At 41.3% G+C, this 18,580-nt stretch overlaps 1 protein-coding gene across 9 annotated transcripts in view; it reads right to left on the bottom strand.

Moving 5' to 3' along the window:
* RBBP8 (RB binding protein 8, endonuclease) overlaps window positions 1–18,151 on the bottom strand; it is a 127,085-nt gene extending 108,934 nt beyond the window's left edge. For 2 of the 9 annotated variants that reach the window (XM_073631462.1, XM_073631469.1), the window contains exon 1: window positions 17,958–18,150. The gene's annotated coding sequence lies outside the window, so the exon portion shown is untranslated. Of the gene's footprint in view, window positions 1–1,872; window positions 2,025–12,850; window positions 12,918–17,953 lie in introns of those variants that run through there. The other 7 variants (XM_073631470.1, XM_073631471.1, XM_073631466.1 and 4 more) reach the window with 6 other exon arrangements.
* Window positions 18,152–18,580: the final 429 nt, after the last annotated feature.

Genomic DNA, 18,580 nt, shown 5'->3' with positions numbered 1-18,580 from the left:
AAAAAAAAGACAGTACTGGTTGGCGGTACAAAGGATCACTCAAAAAGTTACAGATTTTCAAGTACCAGATGACCCGGCCTTTTTCTTGCTCCACCATTCACAAATCCCACTGCAGAAATATAAAAAAAAAAAATCAATAGTGTGTCACCTGCTGAATGAAGCTAAAGCATGTATCACCTTGTGCTGGAAGGACTCACGTCCACCCTCATTACCATATGGCTTAAAGCAGAGTTCCACCCAAAAGTGGAACTTCCGCTCATCTGATTCCTCCCCCCTCTGGTGCTACAATTGGCACCTTTCAGGGGGGTGCAGATACCTGTATTAGACAGGTATCTGCACCCAATTCCGCGAATAGACTCCCGCGGGAGTCACGCCCCCTACCGCTGTCTCCTGGGAAACACAGGTCCCAGGAGATAGCGGGGACCACTTAGGACGCGCAGCACGACTTGCGCATGCGCAGTAGGGACCCGGGAAGTGAAGCCGCAATGCTTCACTTCCTTATTCCCCCACCGAGAATGGCGGCGGCAGCAGCGAGAGCCGAGCTACTGCTCGGCTGCCGACATCGCTGGGCTCCAGGACAGGTAAGTGTCAGTTTATTAAAAGTCAGCAGCTGCAGTATTTGTAGCTGCTGGCTTTTAATAATTTTTTTTCAGGTGGACTCCCTCTTTAATAAAGTTAGAAATATAGAAATTATGGAAGATCTAGTGCTTACGGCGCAAGATAGAAAGGAACAATATATAGAAACATGGACCTCATGGGGGGGGGGGGGGGGGGGAATTTGTATATTCTGAAGAAGGGAGGAAGCTATTGGGGAGTGAGGGAGGGGAGTGAGGGCATCCCTGCCATTGCGTTGGAGTATTAATGGGTTGTTATTCCCTGGAGTAAGGCGGGGGGGTTATATAATACGGGATTTTTTTTTTTTGGTTGGGATTAAAATAATAGAACTAAAATTTAGAAAAATGGTCTATATATAATATATGGTAATGGATATGGTTTGACGGAGATAGGGGGTAAAGTGAATATATGTTTGAAATATATGCATTTATCTCGGTATTTTGACTATTGTGGAATATGCAAGATGTAACAGATTTATGGTTTCTCTGGAAAAAAGATAAATAAAGAATTAAAAAAAAAAAAATTAAAAGTCAGCAGCTACAAATACTGCAGCTCCTGACTTTTAAAATAAGAACACTTACCTGTCCAGGGCGCCCGCGATGTCCTCACCTGAAGCCGACTCGGCTCCGGGTTGGAGGCGCCGCCATTGCTAGTAAGGGAATCAGGAAGTAAAGCCTTGCGGCAACACAGCATGGTACCCTACTGCGCATGCACTTTTTCAAAATTTTCCTTATTTTTTTTGTTTGTTTAGCAAGAAAATAAAAAAAAAAAAAAAAAAAAAAAAAACAGTGGTGAATAATTACCACTAAAATAAAGCTCTTTTTGTGTGATCAAAATTCTAAAAGTTTCGTTTGGGGACAGCATTCTATGACCGCGCAATTGTTTTTCGAAGAGCGACAAGCTGGAAAAGGATGGCCGGGTCAGGAAGGGGGGTAACAGTGCCCAGTAAGCAAGTGGTTAAAAGTTTTCTAGAATACTTTGTTGCTGGAGGTGTATGGAAATCCTGAGCCAGTCACAGACTACAGGGACATCTCCTCACACACATACATTGTATGATATTTAATAGGGTTGAGTGTAGAATGTACAATGCAGGATAAGGAGGGCGGTATTGTATCATTGAACATTAGAAATACCAGTTCCAGGGCTGCATGGTACAGTCAGGGGAGTGTTCCTGTCCTACTTCCCCAGTACATGTGGTGTACAGCTCCCTCCATAGAAACACACGGGAGGGGTACGGGCTGCATCCTCGGTAATTACCGTACACAGCTGAGCGGCTCCCCCCTCCACACTGCGGACATCCCGGTTCCGGCGGGAAATACGAACATACAGGAAGTCAGTCACATGACCCTCACAGTCCCGTCCATGCTGTACACTGCACACATCTGCGTGCTGCGGGCGGCACATGCGCAGTGTTGCCCGGCGCCTTGCGCTGTAGTACTAGTGTGCTGGTATCCGTGCAGCCGCTGCATGAGCCACTCTTTTCTAAAACCGTGCAAAGACTATTAACTATTAAGGATCAGCTGCTAAGTCTTAACTATAGTGATAGCTCATGGTTAGTGTGTAGTTACAATGTAGTCCATCATTACTCTATCATAGCTCCCAACTGTCCCTGATTAAGAGCAATGACCCTCTGTCCCTCTTTCCTCCTCATTTGTAAATGCACTTTTTAGCTTTCAAAAAGTGTTTCCCAATGCTAAACCTTAAAGAGGAGTTCCACCCAGGGGGCCGTCAAAAAAAAAAAAAATTAAAAGTCAGCAGCTACAAATACTGCAGCTGCTGACTTTTAATTGGACACTTACCTGTCCCTGGGTCCAGCGATGCGGGGGATCGAAGCCCCGCTCGTCCCCCCCCTCCGCTCGTCGGCGCCGGCATTTCAACTGTGGGCGCCGGGCTGTGGCTTCACAGCCTGGCACCCACTGCACATGCGCGAGCTGCGCCGCGCGCCGTGATTGGCCGCTCAATCACCTGGGACCTGTAATGGGTCCCAGATGATTGACAGGAGGGAGGGAGCCCTTCCTGTGCCTGGGGGGAAGTGATGTCACGAGCCCAGGCAAAGGAAGAGGCAGACTACGAGGGACCACCTAGCAACAGGCATTTAGAGGTAAGTGAAAAAAAAAAAAAAAAAATATCCAAATGTTTTTTTGTTTTTTTTTTTAGATTTTTTCCAGGTATTTTTGTTTTTTGGGTGGAACCCCACTTTAATTTCTAAGTTGCTGCATTTGTACATTTTAAAAGCCAATATAAAGGAATAGTAGTGGTAAAGAAAAGTCCTTGTGGATTTAATTAATTGGTTAATTCTCCTTTAAGGGAGTGTGGCAGGGGGCGTGTCCTATACCTACATACGTTTGACAGTAGGTGTCCCTCATTCCCATCTCAAAATGTTGGGAGTTATGCTCTATTACCAAATGCAACAATATACCAATTTGTATCCTTGTACATTCACCATCCCACCTCCAATCTAGTGAACAAAGTATCAATTTCACACAAAACACAAGTCCAAGTTCACTGAAAGCGAAACATACGCTCATTAGTCTACTGTCCCCCACATTTGGCACCTTTCAGGGGGGGGGGGTGGAGCAGATACCTGTCTTTGAATCCTGTCCCCACTTTCGGAGTCCGGGCTGCGGCAAATTATGTCACAGCTCGGCTTCCACCTCCTTCCCTCGCCACCGGGCCAGTAGGAGAGCACAGCGGTGCCTCACGCATGCACAGTAGGGACCCAGTGTGAAGCCGTAATACTACACTGCCGGGCTCCCTTAACCACAATGGCTGGCGGCGGCAGCACCCGACAGCAGGGGCGTTGCTAGGCCTGCAAAAATTCTGGGGCTAGAGCCCATAGCAGCGAAGTAAAGAAAGTCATACACTTTGGCAGGCATACGCATTTATATAATATACATGTGTGTGTCTATGTATATATATATATATATATATATATATATATTAATTATCTCACCAAAGTAAGTACACCCCTCACATTTTTGTGAATATTTTATTAGATCTTTTCATGTGACAACACTGAAGAAATGACACTTTGCTACAATGTGTGGCCATCATTATTTTCCAGCACTGCCTTAACCCTCTTGAGCATGGAGTTCACCAGAGCTTTACAGGTTGCCACTGGAGTCCTCTTCCACTCCTCTAGAGCTGGTGAATGTTAGAGACCTTGCGCTCCTCCACCTTCAGTTTGAGGATGTCCCACAGATGCTCAATAGGGTTTAGGTCTGGTTTAGGTCTGGAGACATGCTTGGCCAGTCCCTCATCTTTACCCCAAGCTTCTTTAGCAAGGCAGTGGTTGTCTTGGAGGTGTGTTTGGGGTCGTTATCATGTTGGAATAGTGCTCTGCAGCCCGGTCTCTGAAGGGAGGGGATCATGCTCTGCTTGAGTATGTCACAGTTCATGTTGGCATTCATGGTTCCCTCAATGAACTGTAGCTCCCCAGTGTTGGCAGCACTCATGCAGCCCCAGACAATGACACTCCCACCACCATGCTTGACTGTAGGCAAGACACACTTGTCTTTGTAATCCTCACCTGGTTGCCACCACACATGCTTGACACCATCTGAACCAAATAATTTTATCTTGGGCTCATCAGACCACAGGGCATGGTTCCACAAATCCATGTCCTTAGTCTGCTTGTCTTTAGCAAACTGTTTGCGGCCTTCCTTGTGCATCATCTTTAGAAGAGGCTTCCTTCTGGGACGACAGCCATGCAGACCAATTTGATGCGGTGTGCGGCGTATGGTCTGAGCACTGACAGGCTGACCCCCCACCCCTTCAACCTCTGCAGCAATGCTGGCAGGACTCTGAGCATGTGCACTCAACATCTTTGGTTGACCAGGGCGAGGCCTGTTATGAGTGGATCCTGTCCTGTTAAACCGCTGTATGGTCTTGGCCACCGTGCTGTAGCTCAGTTTCAGGGTCTTGGCAATCTTCTTGTAGTCTAGGCCATCTTTATGTAGAGCAATAATTATTTTTTTCAGATCCTCAGACAGTTCTTTGCCATGAGGTGCCATGTTACACTTTCAGTGACCAGTATGAGAGATTGAGAGCGATAACACCAAATTTAACACACCTGCTCCCCATTCACTTCTGAGACCTTCTAACACTAACCAATTACATGACACCGGGGAGGGAAAATGGCTAATTGGGCCCAATTTGGACATTTTTACTTAGGCATGTACTCACTTTTGTTGCCAGCTGTTTAGACATTAATGGCTGTATGTTGAGTTATTTTGAGGGGACAGCAAATTTACACTGTTGTACAAGCTGTACACTCACTACTTTACATTGTAGCAAAGTGTAATTTCTTCAGTGTTTTCACATAAAAGATATAATATTTACAAAAATGTGAGGGGTGTACTCACTTTTATGAGATACTGTATATATCCGTATTGCGGTTGGGAAGTGGATAAGTTCACACTTGGTAGTTCTCTGGAAAGCTGTCTGCGGTGGATCACTTTTCAGAGGGCAGCTAAGCAGCTGATGTCAGGTGCTCAAGAAGCGATCCTGAAACCTTCTAAATTCTTGTTTTTTTTTTTCTAAATGGCTCATGGTTGTGGTGAAGCCCTATTGACTTGAATGAGTGAGTTTGACAAGCTGCCTGTCAACCCAACATGCTGAATTACATTTTCTACACTGAAGACTCAACGCATCACCACTGCGACATGTGAATAGCTCCTTCTGGCTATATGGTAGGCTTTAGGTGGGCAGCCGGGGGAAGGAGGGGGGTCAACCCCCCCCCCCACACACACACACACACACACACCTTTATATACTAAATCAATGATACTCCTATGCTGTAAGTAAATTTACATATTGTATATCTTCTTCTGTTTCATGCATATGATGAAAATCTACTAAACACTTGATGACTTCATAAAACAAACCCTTTCACAGTGTAGTATCCATTTTATTGAGCTATATTACAAAACATATTGAGAAAACCCTTGATGGCCAAACAGCTTGAGTGGGGGTCACGTCAGTACACACATGGATGGTTGACTAACATTGCACCAGTTTTCAGGTGAAAGATGGATGATATTTCCTTTGCTGTGTGTTTTGCCACTGCTGGTTAAAAGCACCACTTTCACTTAACGCGTTTCGCCAAAGGCTTTCTAAACATCTGTTTTATATATATTTCAATAAATGTGGATCATACGCTTTGAAATAGCTTGTTTTATGAAGTCATCAAGCATTTAGCAGATTTTGGTCACGTATGAGAAACAGAAGAAGATATATGTGAATTTCCTCATAATGAGTATTGGAGATTTCACGCATTTATATTTTTTAATTATTTAGAGGTCTTAGGTTTTTCAGCGAGTGTAGTCATTTATTGCACGGCCATGGGGGAAAGACACAATCAATACATGAACAATGATTTGAAGAATATTGTATTGACTATCCTTTCTGATATATTTATATCAGTGGTTGGCTGTGTATACGAAAAAATACATGTATAAAACAATTTTTTTTTTATGTCACTGCAAATGCTTGGTAACATAAATACCGGTAAATCTTACTAAAAAGTATTATCAATGAACAACTTGATTAGGCAGCATTGTGGACATTCCTTACATTCATGAATCCATTGTGTTTTCCTCAGACCACATACTTTCTTCATTTCTGTCCAAAACAAATGCTTAAATAAACATCTGAATAACTATGCCTATTGATAGTGTCATATGTCAGCCTAGGATTATGACATGTTTTTGCTTATTATGTTCTGTTTTCAACCTATGCACATTACTAGACCAACTGGAATGGTACTTGTATGTTCAGATGAGAAAATACAAACTACATACAGTGGGGAGGGAAAGTATTCAGACCCCCTTAAATTTTTCACTCTTTGTTATTTTGCAGCCATTTGCTAAAATCATTTAAGTTCATTTTTTTTCCTCATTAATGTACACACAGCACCCCATATTGACAGAAAAACACAGAATTGTTGACTTTTTTGCAAATTTTTTTAAAAAAAAGAAAAACATGTTAATGTATTCAGACACTAAGTATTCAGACCCTTTGCTCAATACTTTCCGTCCCCACTGTACTTTGACAATAGAATTGTTCGAAACATCCATGTTATCATTCATGAAGAAAATCAATATAGCTCATTGTTGCATAATATATGTTATTCATAGTCTGTGCTGTATGATATATATATACCAGTATATATGATTTATATATCAATTTGAAAGTTGAAAGCTTTATGCATAGAGCACCCTCCTAGCTAGGTTGCTAAAAGATTGAGGCAAATTTCATTTTTTGGCTCCTCCGTAGCCAGTGGCAGGAGGAATGGCCAGTAGGGGGCTGAAGTGTGTATAAATATATTGGGGCCTGGAACAGCAGGGTCCTTGTCCTGTGGCAAATGATCCAGTCAGCGGGCTGTGCCCTCTGGGCGCATAGCTGAAAACTAGGAAAGGCCATCAGGGTCCCAGCTTCAGCTAGAGCTAGGGGACCCACGTCCAGAGTTCTTGAAAGCAGCTGAAGGAAGTCCACAGTGGATCTGACCTGGAGGCTCACAGTACAGAAACTGTCTGGTAATGCAGGAAAGCATTCAAGTACCCAAGATACAGTAAGTAACACACCTGAAAATTATCCTAGAGCCTGCCCTAGCTAACATTTGGGAAAGTTATTTCCAAGTTGCCTGCTCAGGCTTTACTTTCACAATGGAATCCCCTGAGCTGTGGTTCACTAGTCACTTGCTTCAAGAGGGTGGTTGCACCCATAAGAGACAGCACTGTTAGAGAGAGTCCTCCATTACTTTTTGTACTAGTTCTGGAGTATTTCAAGGGTGACCCTGCACCCTACCCATGTTTAATAAGCAATAAATCTAAAAAAGACTCTTTCTGCCTGTTTATTGTGAATAGAGACTGGGAAGCTACAGTTGCTTGCACTTAACAGGGAATAGAACTTGCAACAAATAGCGGGACCAGTTAAGGGTTTGTGCACTACATACAGTATGATAATATTAAAGAGAATCTGTCAAGGTGGGGGAAGGGGCCAACTGCTGCAGGTTTGAGGTGTAGGCATCTAGAGGTTCCTGCGCATATCTACAGCCGCCTTCAAGACTTGATCATGTCCAAGTCATTTCTAAATGCTGGGCCATCCTAGGTCATAGTTAGATAGTTAGATAGATAGTTAGCAAGGTTGAATAAAGACACCAGTCCATCCAGTTCAACCTGAGTGAGTGTGGGCGCGTGTCTACAATTGTCCCTATCCCTGTAGATTGTGTCTCATTAAGATGCTCATCTATTATATTATTATTTATTTAAGGTACCCATATAGCGCCATCAATTTACGCTGCGCTCCACACATACATCGCACACTCACATCGGTCACTACCCTCAAGGAGTCCACAATCCAAGGTCCCCAACTCACATTCATATACTAGGGCCAATTTTTGGACAGAAGCCAATTAACCTACCAGCATGTCTTTGGAGTCTTTCTTGCTGTCCTATACAGTATGATATATGATTAATAAGACTCTGCCTTTGGAGGTGAGGGGCCAACTGCTGCAGGTATAAAGCATAGGCACCTAAAAGTTTCTCTGCATACCTGTAGCACCTTCAAAACTTGACCATGTCCAGGTATTGGCCAAATGTTAGGCCATTCTGATAACTAAAGATCTGACACTTCCAGGCAGTGTTGGAGCTTTCTGCTAAGCCCTGTCCACACACTTTTTTTTATAGTTCCATCACTATGACAGGCAGCCTCACTGGCCACTAGAAAGGGGCAGGCAAACTTTAGCATTATGAGACCTAAGGTTTGCTTATGACAGGAAGGTTTGGGTGGCTGCTTCAGCTCTGCGCATGCACATGCACTTCATATGTGTAGCAGTTTGTCCACCTTTTCCAAAAACGAATATTTCACTTTTATATAAATGCCGAAAAATATAATGGCTTCTTACATCTTTTAGAGTCTCAGCATCCTATGCCCACATGCTGCAGCTACTTCAAAGGTTTATTTCACCCCCTACTCAATTCTTAATTCATGCAATTACGTTACATCCAGGGCTTTTTTTCTCAAACAATAGGTGCTGGAACTTGACCACGGCCCACAAAACCCCTCCCCCTACACACACCCTCCAAATCACATCAATTAATGGGTGTGTTCAGTCAAATTTCACAAAAACAGTAGGAGGGTCTTAAAGGGGCATTAAATACAAGGATTGCATTACATACAGAGTGCAGAGCTGTCACTTGTAAACACAGAAACCAGACTTCTGTTTTTACAAGTGATTGTTGTGAGCAGGCACCAAGGGGTCTAAGCCAGAGGTGGTGGAACTGAGTTCCACCAAGTTCCCTATGAAAAAAAGCCCTGGTTACATCATAGGGAAAACAGCGACTTAGGCCAGACATACACAGAGCAAACTTCATCTGATTCCCCCATCAACACAGACAGTGATGATGCGGGAATCCCTCCTGCTGGACCATTGTCTACTCCCTCCGGGAGAAAACAGTGATTATTGTTAGCAGCTATAGCAGCCGTTAGCGATAATCATAGGTAAAACCAGGCATGCTGGTTGTACCAAAGCAAATCGATCAATCAACTTGTTACATTCAGCTTGCCCATACACAGTTCGAATCTCGGCTGGTTCCTGCCTTAGACCCTTTTGATTGGATTATGACTGCTGTGGTGAGGACTTTTGTTTAGAAGTGGTTTGTACTAGACTCAGAGAAGTAAGAATACAGGGGTGCAATCCACTTGGGTCTATCTGTAACTGAATTAAAGTGGTTGTAAAGGCAGAACATGTTTTATCTTAATGCATACTATGCATTAAGATAAAAAACCTTCTGTGTGCAGCAGCCCCCCTAATACCTGAGCCCAATCTCTGTCCAGCGATGTGCACAAGTGCCTCCGCCATACGGGACTCTCCCTCCTGATGGCTGGGACACAGCAGCGGCACCATTGGCTCCTGCTGCTGTCAATCAAAGCCAATCAGGAGAGAGAGAGGGTGGGGTCAAACCGCGGCTCCGTGTCTAAATGGACACACAGAGCTGCAGCTCGGCTAGAGTGCCCCCATAGCAAGCTGCTTGCTGTTGGGACATTCAACAGGAGCCAGGGACCAGGAGTGCCAGCCAGGGACCCGAGAAGAAAAGGATCCAGGCTGCTCTGTGCAAAACCACTGTACAGAGCAGGTGAGTATAACATGTGTGTTATTTTTAAAGAAAAAAAATGAGACTTTAGTATTTCTTTAAATTTGATAGATAAATATAAATTGGTTTATTTAATTACACTAGAATTACACTTAGTGCAAAAGATATACTGTAGGAATCGGACTAACCTCTGACAGCCAATCCAATGTTACTGTCATCAGTTTAGAGTAGTCAGAACAATAAAATATGATTGCTGATAGTTTATTCCCACACATATCACACAATGGCCTCCATTTACCTCTATGGTGGACAGGGTTGTAATACGCAAACACTTTTATTGATTGTTGTATTTTATATCAGATAAATGAAAAAGATCTGTTCAGATTGTGACTGCTCAGAGTTCTGACCCATACCACAAGAGCAAAACAGCCATTGCTTATCGAAGAAGTAAATGGGGGGCCGATACACGTGTAATGTGCACAATGTGCTTTGTGTCATGCTTAGAGTCTCTAATGTGATGTCTGAGTCATTGACCATTAGTAATGTAGCATTTGGATTTAAAAAAAAAAAACGAATTTTAATGCAGGTGGAAATTATATTTTAAGATTAAATGTCCTTTAAATCTACTGAAGTTAAAAAAAAAAAAAAAGGTACAAGTTAAACAATTGGTCTTTATGTTACATAGTAATTGAGGTTAATATTTAACATTACATGTAATTTGCAGAACTTCTACTGTACATAAATGTGACAGCTGGCCAAAATAAAAATATCTCTAAGACAGTGGCTTGTAAACCTTTGATGTATGTTATTACTGAAATGGGCAGAGTAGCAGCTGATAAAAGGAAACCTATACATTTTTTTAATTTATTTTTTAGCAGGAAACATGGGGAATGCAGTTCTTGCACCTCCTGCACAGAATGTATGTACTGGCAAAGGGGGCTGGGATGTGCTGGAGGGTCTATTGATGCTGACTGCTGAGGATCTATTGTAGCTGGGGTTGTAGTGTTGCCGGGGGGGGGGGGTGTCAATTGTTGCTGGAGGGATCTATTATTTTGCAGGGGAATCTATTGTTGCTGGAGGGAGATCTTTTACTCTGGGGTCCTTATGTTTTTGGGAAGGGTGGAATCCACTGTTGATGGGGGAGGGTCTATTGATGCTGGCTGCTGGGGTATCTTTTGTTTCCTGCAGGGGCAGATCTATTGTTGCTGGTGGGTATCTATTGTTGGTGGAGGACTATTGTTGCTGGGAAGGAGCTTGTGTTCCTGGGGGATCTGTTGTTGCTGAGGGGGTCTATTATCATTAACCAATTCTGTACAAATTACTTATCCCTGCAAAATTATACTTGGTTCTGGATTCTGGTTGATAGGGATAAGGGACGGTGCTCAGGGGTAGGTCAGAGTGGCGAGAGTACCTGCACCTATTGTTTAGGGAAAAAAAGCCCTAACCCTATATATAGTGGGTGCAGTATGTATCAGTTTCTAACCAACTTAAAACCCAAACCATGGTTTTTCTATATGTAGTTATCTGTATTAAAGTAAAAATGGATTTTCAAGGAGCCTTTAAGGTAGACCTGTCATATATATATATATATATATATATATATATATATATATATATATATATACTCTTCTTCTGAAAATGGTGGATACCTGTGGTTAAATGCTTATGCCTTGACTGCACAGCTTTGTGAGTGACTGACCTGGAGCAAGTATGGAAATAAGGAATTCCAACCTATCTTTGACCTATGACTTAGAGGTATTTAAAGTTTATCTAAACTGAAGAAAAACAAATGTAATATACTTTAGTCTTCAAGTCCTCAGATGTGGTGGCTGCATTCGTTTTCTTTTTTTTTTTTTCCCAGCTTTTTTTCCCTTTTAATCAGTACCTGATCATTTACAATGTAACTAATAAGAATGAAGCACAGGGGGACAGCATAAGAAGTTATCAGCTCATAAGATTTATGACAGCATCAACAAGATTTTTGTACTCTTATATCAAACTGATATAGCAAATCGCCTTCAATGGTATATTTAACGAATCGAAAGGGAGATAGTAATAGATGCTCATTGTTAGGGTTTATATTCATTTTAACCAGACACAGTCAGACACCAAACATGCCGAAATGGTTCAAACTCCTTGTCTTACTTAGGCTGTTTGGAAACACCCTAGGCTCCTGTCCGCCCATAGTCCATAAAGAGAATTGAAGAAAACCAGTATAAAGTAGGAAATCTTTGGGAATGTTTATTTCAAAGAGAACATAGAGTTCCAAACATTTATGCTGACGTGTTTCTGCCAACAAGGTGACCTTAATCATAACTGACTGCCATTACCACATACTCATTAATATACTTCTCACACACAGGTGGGTGGCGTGATCATCCTGATTAGTAAATAACTGAGCAATGTTAAAACCACAAATATATCATGACATACACAGACAGCTATAATTTTCAGGAAACCAGCATTAGCTTATGCAGTTTTCTAATGACTGATTTACTTTAAGTAAGCAATTATTTATGGAACATTTTGGGTGGTTAAATGTGATTATCTGGGGAGTGAGCAAATCTTGTATGGAAAGATGGGTGGTCCTGGCCAGGTGTCTGTGATACATACAGTATGTGTCTTAATACTCAGGCTGTGTACCCATGCTCATGATAGTCTATAAACTAATAAATACATTAATTTGAGAGCAAAATATGTATTGTATTGTTCAAGAAACTTTGAGAGCTTAATTTATTGAGGGTAAGTCAAAGGCTCTGCCACCCATGAGGCCAATTAAGGCAGCTACCTAACACAACACTCATGGAGGAATGATGGGGGGGGGGGCACTGAGGTCAGAGAGTCCATATTGGAAAGTTTATCCTCAGTGCAGCTCAAGATAACCGAGTCTGGTAAATCCACAGGCTCAGCATTTCTGAGTTCCCTTCCTGGCTGCTGCATTTGTTCAACAAGCAGGCACAGTGGGGGAGACTCTTCAGTGACGTGGAGCCTGTTAAAAAAATTGCAAGTTCAAACTCACTGAGAACTTTTAACAGGCCTGACTGGCTATGTGTACGTAGGGGCATTATAAATAAGAATATATTGATCAAATGCAATACACCTTTCAACATTATTTACTATTACCTAATAATTATACCTACCAGCCATTTTTGTCCCGCCCCAAGGCAAAGATGTACACCTTGGGGAACATCCGCTCCCAGCACGGCCCTGGATAAGTCAAATAATAAGTAATAGCACGTAATGTTAAGAGACGTGTATCAGGGTTTTTGTTTTTTTAAATAGACTTGTTTAAACCCCACATTCAAACTGTAGTAATCAGACACATTGGATGTGCAAATAGGTTGTAAAACTGCTCAATGAGACATTTATTTGAATATACTGTATATGTCATGTAGAAAGATAAACTTGGGCAATAAGCACATAAAAATATTCAGTTCTGCAAGTCCTGTTTTTCCTGAATTAACTACAGCACCTACTGAAAGCTTTGTTAAATATGTTTATGATGACCATGGCAATGTACTGTAAAAGCAAATCCTGTAATTCATAATGGTGCTTGAAAGTGACGCTTGATGAGAAAATATTATATTTTTACTGGCATTGTTTCTGTCAGGTGTTTTTTTTATGCCTACAATATAATAATGTTTACTTCATAGTATTATTTTATTTACCGATACTTAGATGTTTATTGCATAGTGGTTATGTTAAAATCACAGTTTAGGAGAGTGCAGTGTACGTGGCTGATAGGTTGGATACCATGAGGCAGGATAGCAAGATAATAACATTTTAAAATGACATTAAGCCCTCGTTCACACCAGTGTGATTTGTCATTCAATTTGACAGTTCCAAATCGCATGATCGCATGAGTCGTACCTCATGGCCGGAAATTGAACTGCTCAAATTGCCGCCAATCATGTTGCAGTGAAGTCGCAAGCCACAGTGACATGAAATGATCTGCAACTTTGAAATCTCGCTGAAGTATTGCAATTTCAGAGCCGCACTGGTGTGAACTAGGGCTTAAACCAATCAGACTCTATGAAACACAACAATAGATCTCATTGCTATGTGTAATATTTAAATTGTATGTAAATTGGCCCCAGTTATTTTGTCAAAAGGAAGTATTGAAATTGAATTTATTGTGATGAGAACACCTTGGACACAAGCATGTATGCTGTGCACAGTTGGGATGATACTACAGACATATCACTTTTTGTGTTCTCAGTTTGTTCATAGCAAACAGCAAATTTGAACTATTATAATATGCACAATGAAAACTGCAAATAATCAAGAACTCTTTGAGGTGCTGAAAAAAAGAATTGTTGCTCTACATAAAGATGGCCTAGGCTATAAGAAGATTGCCAGGACCCTGAAACTGAGCTGCAGCATGGTGGCCAAGCCCATACAGTGGTTTAACAGGATAGGTTCCACTCAGAACAGGCCTCGCCATTATCGACCTAAGAAGTTGAGTGTATGTGCTCAGCATCATATCCAGATGTTGTCTTTGGGAAATAGACGCATGAGCACTGCCAGCATTGCTGCAGAGGTTGAAGGGGTGGGGGGTCAGCCTGTCAGTGCTCAGACCATACGCCGAACACTGCATCAAATTGGTCTGCATGGCTGTCATCCCAGAAGGAAGTCTCTTCTAAAGATGGTGCACAAGAAAGCCTGCAAATAGTTTGCTGAAGACATGAAGACTAAGGACATGGATTACTGGAACCATGTCCTGTGGTCTGATGAGACCAAGATAACCTTATTTGGTTCAGATGGTGTCAAGCGTGTGTGATGGCAACCAAGTGAGGAGTACAAAAACAAGTGTGTCTTGCCTACAGTCAAGCATGGTGGTGGGAGTGTCATGGTCTGGGGCTGCATGAGTGCTGCATGAGTGCTGCCGACACTTGGGAGCTACAGTTTATTGAGGGAACCATGAATGCCAACATGTACTGTGAAATACTGAAGCAGTGCATGACTGCCTCCAATTGGAGGCTGGGCCACAGAGCAGTATTCCAACATGATAACAATCCCAAACACACCACCATGATGACCATTGTCTTGCTAGAGAAGCTGAGGGTAAAGGTGATGGACTTGTCAAGCATGTCTATAGACCTATACCCTCTTGAGCATCTGTGGGGTATCCTCAAATGGAGGGTGGAGGAGCAAAAGGTCTCTAACATCCACCAGCTCCGTGATGTCATCATGGATCAGTGGAAGAGGACTCCAGTGACGACCTGTGAAGCTCTGGTGAACTCCATGCCCAAGAGGGTTAAGGAAGTTTTGGAAAATAATGGTGGCCACACAAAATATTGACACCTTGGGCCCAATTTGGACATTTTCACTTAGGGATGTACTCACTTTTGTTGTCAGTGGTTTAGACATTAATTGCTGTGTGTTGAGTTATTTTGAGGGGACAGCAAATTTACACTGTTATACAGGCTGTACACTCACTACTTTACATTGTAGCAAAGTGTCATATTTACAAAAAATGTGAGGGGTGTACTCACTTTTGTGAGACACTGTATATATATATATATATATATATATATATATATATATATATATATATATATATATATCTCAAGACAACAAAAAAAAATGGTGTTACACTTCAAAAACTAGAGGGTAGAGAATTTTATCTGCTTGGAAAAATGCTACATGGATTATTCTATGCAGTTATACACATGTTAATCTAGCTCAAGGACAGAATTCAGATTTCAAAGGGAGTCAGATGTTTTGTTTCACATTTTTTCCAATACAAGCATATTTTCCGACTGTAACTATTTTTTGCGTAGTAGAAACATTTTTATATGTACAATACATTTTCTAGTATTATTCTTATATTATAAAACATTTTACACATTTTATGGCAAATAAAACCTTAAAATGAACATTTGTGAATGTATGTGTATTTTATAACTGTATCTTAAAGACAGCCTTTCAACTGCCAATGAATACTTGGGTATGCAGAAATTAACCAATTTAAAGGGAATATGATTTCACTGTTAACAAGCACATTAATGCCGGCTAATACTGAATAACTAATTTTCTGCAGTGTCCAGCCTGCTTCCTGCAAAACTGTTGGAGATTTCAAGCCCAACTGACTTCAGTTTAGAACCAGGTAAATTAATTGTAGGTGCATTTAGCCTCGGTTCACACCAGAGGCGGCACGACTCGCAGGTCGCCTCACCGAGGCGACCTGCACACGACTGCCCGGGCGACTTGCAAAACGACTTCTGTATAGAAGTCTATGCAAGTCGCCCCAAGTCGCCCCCAAAGTCGTACAGGAACCTTTTTTTAAGTCGGAGCGACTTGCGTCGCTCCCCTTAGAACGGTTCCATAGCACAGAACGGGAGGCGACTTGTCAGGCGACTAGGTCGCCTGACAAGGCGTCCCTGTGTGCACCGAGTCTAAAGCAAAAGGTGTTTAAAGTCTGAACATTACTTTAAATTAGTTAAATATATTCCAGGTGTATTAAAACAGAAGGTGTTTAAAGTCAAATATTTTGTTTTCTTAGGAAATCAGCCCAAGTCTGGGTGGAAAAACCTGTCCTCTGCCAGCATACTGCAGAGAAGGACCTCTGCACTTTGTGTGGAAGCAGTGGTCTCTCTGCAGAGCTCTGAGGTGTCCCCAGGTGAGTCAGAGTTGGCACTTCCTATGAGCAAAGTTTACACTGATTGGAGAGCTCAAGCTCTGGTGCAGCAGAACCTGAACCTCTGCAGAGGGAACACTGTTTCCACACAGAAAGCAAAGGTCCTGCTCTGCAGCATGGTGCCAAGAAAGACTTTTCTACTCAGGATGGCCAAGTGTCTCAGCTTGCTTCTATAAATGCAATATGATCATAATATGATCATTTGATTAAAAAAAAAAAAAGATTTTTGGATAGAACATAAATGCAGATATTTTGTTTTTCAACATTCATTTATAACACTGTTTAAAAGACTATTTTGAATAAAAGTGCAGAATAGCCTGCACAAGGCACATAGACCTCTATATTTCTAAATCATGTAATACATGCTTTGCTTTTAATTATTTTGTATCATTTTTGTCCTATGAATGGTGCTGATAACAGAAGGAAAACAAGAAAGAATGAAATGCCTACGTTTTATGGCTACAACGCCACACCTCTACAGAACATGCAGAGAATTATGACAATGGGAAATTGCTCTATTCCCATTATCACCTATTATCACAGATCTTTCATGTAGTGGAGAAGATCAAAGTCCTTGTTTCCCAAGAGATAATCGCCAATAAAAACAATAGCAGTTTTTTTTAAACACAGAGAAATATGATTTTTTAATAGGGAGGTACACTGAAGAGTCTTATCCTGTTGTAAATAGATAAAAATGTAACTTCGCTCAATGACCACTTTATTATTTATGGTAGGTCGGGGTTGGTGCTGCTATATTATTCACATGCCTTGGTTTAGAGGAACTAATAAAATGTTATCCATGAATTAATATATAACCTAGTGGTGTCTTTAAAGAATAATTCATTTGCAAAAATAAAAAAGAGAAAAGATGTTTTTAAAGATCTGTCATTTTTTTTATAATTTTGTATGGACACTAATAGGCACCAGAAGTTAATATATTTAAAGTTTTATCTACAAAATGTCCAAAATTGTTTATTAATTTAATAATATTAATGATAATGGAGCAATGGAGTATTCCAGATATGTGAAAAACGGATGGAGATTAGGAAATTTATTTCTGCCTTACAACATGATCTGAAAGTGCCTATTGTCCTAAGCTAAAGAATGTTCCAGGACACAGAGGCATGATAAAACCTGCCTTTGTGCCTTCCTATACAGTTTATCTGGAGCATAATACACAAGTTGTGGGGTTAATAGGTTATAGCTTAGCTGTAGACCTGTCTTCTCTTCTATGTATGCTATTTGTTGGTCATATCACTTTACCCCGAGTTGTGTCCAGTATGGTATGGTCATTGCATCCTGCACTGACTTCCCATGTGGTAATGTCTTTCTATTGTTAGAAGATAACTGACAACATTATTGTACTGCAAAGATTTCATAAATTGTACATTTTGCAGTTTCATAAAATGTACATTTTGCAGTTTCATATTGAGTGACTGTAAATGATTTATTATGGTGGTGTGCACTTTTATAAGAAATCAAACACTCTAAATTGCTTATATGTTGTATTCTGTAAAGGAAGACTGTACATAAATATGCAAAATGTATATATACTTAGTGTAACAAGTAAAACCCACTCCCTAGTAAAGTAATAATAACTTACTTACAGTTGTGTAATATTCCTGTGGAATGATATTTGTCAGTCCTATAGCTGCAGGCTTACACATAGATGGTGAAATGTAACCTGGACCATCCTGGGGCAGCTGCCGCTGGTGTGTATGTAAGTGGAGCTACACCTCACATATATACAATGTGCAATGGATATCCTAATATGCTTTTCATTCAACTCGCTGGGCAGGTTTCTACATTCTGTGTAACATGGAATGATACCAGAATTTGTTGGCATATGAAGCCAGTCAAACCGGTTCTTCAATCATCTAGGAACAAGTCCAACCAGTCTGCATCAAAGGCTAGAGCAACATGCTGTGGCTCAGCACCACTAAGCTCCATCCACTTCTGTGAATGATTCATTCCTTCGTTAACTCCCAACAAATGGGGAGAGAATGTTGTAGCCTCCAGCAAAATAATTTTGCAGACTCCAGTAGGAGTGGCGCAAGCATCCATGTCAAGTACAGAACGATCCTTTAAAATACATTAGCTAAGCCTGAGTTTAGTTTTTACTTCTCACAAAAGTACTAGGGGGGTCAGAAGGCAATAACAGATGAGGTAGTGAAAACTTTTTCAAACAATCATTTATTTGTATTGTTCTGGTGCACAGACACGTGCAGGC

This window comes from Aquarana catesbeiana, linkage group LG05, assembly GCF_042186555.1.
Source record: "Aquarana catesbeiana isolate 2022-GZ linkage group LG05, ASM4218655v1, whole genome shotgun sequence".
NCBI lineage: Eukaryota > Metazoa > Chordata > Amphibia > Anura > Ranidae > Aquarana > Aquarana catesbeiana.
This window is presented reverse-complemented; position numbering and strand designations above follow the sequence as displayed.